The sequence below is a fragment of the Erythrolamprus reginae genome, chromosome 11 (assembly GCF_031021105.1).
Source record: "Erythrolamprus reginae isolate rEryReg1 chromosome 11, rEryReg1.hap1, whole genome shotgun sequence".
Classification (NCBI taxonomy): domain Eukaryota; kingdom Metazoa; phylum Chordata; class Lepidosauria; order Squamata; family Dipsadidae; genus Erythrolamprus; species Erythrolamprus reginae.
The window spans coordinates 30505819-30511862 of NC_091960.1; the positions used below are offsets into that span (position 1 = coordinate 30505819).

The following is a 6044-nucleotide window of genomic DNA, read 5'->3' on the forward strand; positions in this document are numbered from 1 at the left end:
AAAGTTTACAGTGGTGGTATTGTTGTCCCTGTTGTGTTGTGTGTCTTTAGTTGTTCTTCTCTAGGCTCAGGAGCTCACGTAGGGGGGAGCTGTGTGACCCAAACAAATTGGAAGATAAAGGTAAAAAGGTTTGATCATAGCTCCCAGAATCCAACCTGTTCCTTCCACTAAATGTCCAGAGCAGTTTGCAAAAGCATTCAAACACAATACAAAAAAACCCCCCAATTATAAATATACCTTGGGTGCCAGCTAGGTTTTTAGCAGCAAAGCTCTCTCCTCTCTTATTTTTTTAAAGTTTTCCAGTTATTTCTTAGATTAATAATAATAATAATAATAATAATAATAATAATAATAATAATGTACTAGATTTGTATGCCGCCCCTCTCTGAAGACTCGGGGCGGCTCACAACAATGATAAAAACAATATTATAGTGGCACAAATCTAATATTAAAAGAAATAACTAAAATCCTATCATATTAAAACCAGACAACACATACATACCAAACATAAATTATAAGGAGCCTGGGGGAAAGATGTCTCAAATCCCCCATGCCTGGCGGTATAGGTGGGTCTTGAGAAACTTGCGAAAGACAAGGAGGGTGGGAGCAGTTCTAATCTCCGGGGGGAGTTGATTCCAGAGGGCCGGGGCAGCCACAGAGAAGGCTCTTCCCCTGGGGCCCGCCAAAACAACATTGTTTAGTCGACGGGACCCGGAGAAGGCCAACTCTGTGGGACCTTATCGGTCGCTGGGATTCGTGCGGTAGCAGGCGGCTCCGGAGGTACACTGGTCCAATGCCATGTAGGGCTTTAAAGGTCATAACCAACACTTTGAATTGTGACCGGAAATTGATCGGCAGACAATGCAAGCCACGGAGTGTTGTAGACACGTGGGCGAATCTGGGAAGCCGTGTTCTGCACAATCTGAAGTTTCCGGACACTTTTCAAAGGTAGCCCCATGTAGAGAGTGTTGCAGTAATCGAACCTCGAGGTGATGAGGGCATGAGTGACTGTGAACAATGACTCTCTGTCCAAGTAGGGCCGCAACTGGTGCACCAGGCGAACCTGGGCAAACACCCCCCTCGCCACAGCCGAAAGAGGATGTTCCAATGTCAGCTGTGGATCGAGGAGGACTCCCAAGTTGCGGACCCTCTCTGAGGGGGTCAATAATTCCCCCCCCCCAGGGTGATGGATGGACAGATGGAATTGTCCTTGGGAGGCAAGACCCACAGCCACTCCGTCTTGTCTGGGTTGAGTTTGTTGACACCCATCCAGGCCCCAACAGCCTCCAGGCACTGGCACATCACATCCACTGCTTCATTGACTGTGTACTCCCTAGATTTTTCCACTGGGATATGCTGAGGAAATAGGAAGAGTTCTGATTTTGGGTTATCCAATTTTTCCTTTAATATATAATGCGATTGGTTTCATTTCCTTCTTTCTAAGAACCTGCCAGGGGAATAATTCCCTCATTTAAAAGTTGCATTGTCAAAGCAGAGAGAATGGTCCAGGAAGAACCACTGCAGTCTTTCTGTTGTTTTCTAGAATAGAATAGAATAGAATAAATAAAAGAGAAGAGAATCTGAAAAAATAATTCTGCCAAACAAACCTAACTTACTGGTAACCCTCCTGTCTTTTGTAGAGGATCTTGGTTTCCCAAATGAATTAATTTAGCGAAAAGTGTTTTGTGGTTTTGCCATGTTTGTGTTTGGGCATAACAAGGATTCTTCTGCACCGATCTTTGCAGGGTTCAATCAGCATTTCAACTGAGAAACTCTGCAGGTTTTAATGTAAGAATGCAAGATAATTTCTGGAGACTTGTTACGTTGCCAAATTTAGCCAAATATAGAAATTAACTTTATTTACGAAGTATCCAGAAGCAAACAACCAAACAACAACATCTTTTAACCAACATTCAGGTGAACAAAAACCACCACTGATCACCACCATAAGCTCCAGACAGTATCCCCAGACCACATGTTCTGTCCAAACCTACACAAGGCTGGTAGAACAAGCTCCATTCATCCACTCACCCACACACCTATTCATCCCAACTACCCAACCAACAAACTATATAAGAGAACTACGAGGCCTAAAACACGATTTGAGTATTGCCCACAAGATCATATGCTGCAACATCGTACCGGTCAATAACTACTTCAGCTTCAACCGCAATAACACAAGAGCACGCAACAGATTCAAACTTAATACGAACCGCTCCAAACTTGACTGTAATAAATATGATTTCAACAATCGAGTTATCGAAGCGTGGAACTCATTACCAGACTCAATTGTGTGAACCCCTAACCCCCAACATTTCTCCCCTAGACTCTCCACGATTGACCTCTCCAGGTTCCTAAGAGGCCAGTAAGGGGCGTACATAAGTGCACTGGTGTGCCTTTCGTCCCCTGTCCAATTGTCTTTCCTCTCTTTCACCTATCACATATATTCTCTTCCTTTCATATATCCTCTCCTCTAAGTTCACTTTTACCCTTATATATATTACCACATATCTATTTTCTTCCTATGTATTTGTGTATTGGACAAATGAATAAATAAATAAATAAATATCTAGTTGGGAATGAATTGTTTGCGAGAAATGTTGCTGGAAAACACCGTGAATTTCACAATTCAACTCTCGGCAATAACTAAAGATCTAAGTGCAAAGCCCACTGCAACAACATCGCTAAGAAGGCCTCAAGAGTTGTTAATCTAATCCTACGTAGCTTCTGCTCTGGAAATCTCACACTGCTTACCAGAGCTTACAAAACTTTCGCCAGACCCATCCTCGAATACAGCTCATCTGTTTGGAACCCATATCGCATCTCAGACATTAACACCCTTGAAAATGATTAAAGATACTTCACAAGAAGAGCCCTTCGTTCCTCCACTCGAAACAGAATACCCTACGAAACTAGACTTACAATCCTGGGTCTTGAAAGCTTAGAACTACGACGCCTTAAACATGATCTAAGTATTGCCCACAAGATCATATGTTGCAATGTCTTGCCTGTCAAAGACTACTTCAGCTTCAACCACAACAACACAAGAGCACACAACAGATTCAAGCTTAACATTAACCGCTCCAAACTTGGCTGTAAAAAATATGACTTTAGTAATCGGGTTGTTGAAACGTGGAACTCATTACCGGACTCTGTAGTATCATCCCCTGACCCCCAACATTTTACCCTTAGACTATCCACGGTTGACCTTTCCAGATTCCTAAGAGGTCAGTAAGGGGCGTGCATAAGCGCACTAGAGTGCCTTCCATCCCCTGTCCTATAGTCTCTCCTATATCTCGTATTTCTTCTCTACTATATCCTCTATAAACTTCATTGTGTATTATTGTGTATTGGACAAAATAAAAATAAAAAATAAAACAAATAAAACAATAAATAAATGTGTAGTCCACTGTCACAGCTCCATTTGTGTTTGTATGTGTCAGAGTCTGCCCAAAAGGCTGCATGTATTCAAGGCAATAAACACAGGTTTTTCAGCTGAACACCTAAGTATTTTGCTCCCTCTAGTGTTAATTTACAAATTCTGTACAGCTATTATTTTATGGTAGATTCATTCCCACATCCTGCTGGCTATTGCACAAAGGGACTTCATAAAAAAAAAATTCGATGGATATGTCCTCAGGATGTTTTTGTATCTCATCTTCATGGAACAAGAAGCAGTGGGTGGAAAATAATCAAAAAACAGAACCAATCTTGAACTAAGGAGAAATTTCCTGAAAGTTATCACAATTAATCAGCGGAATGACTAGCCTCTGGAAGTTGTGGGTGCTCCAACAATGGAGATTATTATTATTATTATTATTATTATTATTATTATTATTTATTAGATTTGTATGCCGCCCCTCTCTGAAGACTCGGGGCGGCTCACAACAATAAAAACAATATTATAACAAAACAAATTTAATATTAAAAGAAGCATATAAAATCCTATCATATACTGTATTTAAAAACCAAACAGCACATTCATACCAAACATGAAACAAAATATAAAGAAGCCTGGGGGGGAAAGGTGTCTCAACTCCCCCATGCCTGGCGGTATAAGTGAGTCTTGAGTAATTTACGAAAGACAAGGAGGGTGTGGGCCGTTCTAATCTCCAGGGGAAGTTGATTCCAGAGGGCCGGGGCCGCCACAGAGAAGGCTCTTCCCCTGGGGCCAGCCAAATGACATTGTTTAGTCAACAGGACCTGGAGAAGGCGAATTCTGTGGGACCTTATTCGTGCGGTAGTAGGCGGTTCCATTGCAGTAATGAAACCTCGAGGTGATTATGAGCGACTGTGAGCAGTGACTGTGAGCAGTGACTCCCTGTCCAAATAGGGCCGCAACTGGTGCACCAGGCGAACCTGGGCCAACGCCCCCCTCACCACAGCCGAAAGATGATGTTCCAACGTCAGCTGTGGATCGAGGAGGACGCCCAAGTTGTGAACCCTCTCTGAGGGGGTTAATGATTCCCCCCCCCAGGGTAATGGACGGACAGATGGACACCCTTGAAAACGTCCAAAGATATTTCACCAGAAGAGCCCTTCACTCCTCCACTCGAAACAGAATACCCTACGAAAATAGACTAACAATCCTGGGCCTTGAAAGTTTAGAACTACGGCACCTAAAACACGATTTAAGTATTGCCCACAAGATCATATGCTGCAACATCCTACCGGTCAATGACTACTTCAGCTTCAACCACAACAACACAAGAGCACGAAACAGATTCAAACTTAATATTAACCGCTCCAAACTTGACTATAAAAAATATGATAATCGAGTTGTCGAAGTGTGGAACTCATTACTGGACTCAATAGTGTCAACCCCTAACCCCCAACATTTCTCCCTTGGACTCTCCACGATTGACCTCTCCAGATTCCTAAGAGGCCAGTAAGGGGAGTACATAAGTGCACTAGTATGCCTTTCGTCCCCTGTCCAATTGTCTTTCCTTATCTCATATATCATATATATTTTCTTCCTTTCATATATCCTCTCTTCTATTTTTACATATTATCTTTATATATATTACTTCATGTCTATTCTCTTCCATATGTATTGTGTATTGGACAAATGAATGAATAAAATAAATAAATAAATAACCTTGGCAACTTGAAGATATTTGGACTTCAACTCCCAGAATTCCTCAGCCAGCGAATAAATAAAATAAAATAAAAAGTATTTATTTATTTGTTATTATTTATTTATTTATTATTTGGATTTGTATGCCGCCCCTCTCCGAAGACTCAGTCTTGAGGTTGCTAAGTTTGAGAAACGCTGCCTTCTTAGAGCAAAGGGGTAATTTCACAAGCCACAGTTACTAATCACAACATTTGCCTGTTTTGCTCTGGGAGTTCAACTGCATCTCCGCAGGATAAATAAGGTAGCCATCGAGCCCAACATTTCTATTGTTAAGCGAGACATTTGTTAAGTGAGCTTTGGCCCCATTTTACAATATTTCTTGTCACGGTTGTTAACTGAAACAGTGCTGTCAATAAGTTAGTGACACGGATGTTAAGTGAGCCAGGCTTGCTCATTGACTTTCCTTGCCAGGTCGCAAAACGGGATCACGTGACCCCAGGCACACTGCCTGCCACCTTGGCCACTTGAAGATATTTGGACTTCAACTCCCAGAATTCCCCAGCCAGCGAATGCTGGCTGGGGAATTCTGGGAGTTGAAGTCCAGGTATCTTCAAGTGGCCAAGGTTGGGAAACCCTGATCAGGGGGAGCTACAAATGCTGAACTCTGAAAAACAGACATCAGTCCATTTTTTTCAGTGACGTTGTAACAGTCACTAAATGAACTACAGTATTATAAGTCCTGCACTCTGCACTCCTGTATACTACAGCCCGTTCCGCAAAGTCTCTGTGTTCAACAGCGTCCGCTCCACACAGGTTGTCATAGCAACAAAAGACCTTCTGCCCGGCTTCTCACAGCAACCGCGGGTCGAGACACAGTGCCGAGCGAACGGGTCTTTGGGCTACCCCTCCCGTACTGTTGCCCGATTGGCTGAGCCACCCGACTCCCTCCCCTTTCGCAGGATTGGTC

At 42.7% G+C, this 6044-nt stretch overlaps 1 protein-coding gene across 1 annotated transcript in view; it reads left to right on the forward strand.

Annotated features, from left to right (window-relative positions):
- Window positions 1-6044, forward strand: part of NCMAP (non-compact myelin associated protein) — a 610040-nt gene that overhangs the window by 37602 nt on the left and 566394 nt on the right. The window lies entirely within an intron of this gene.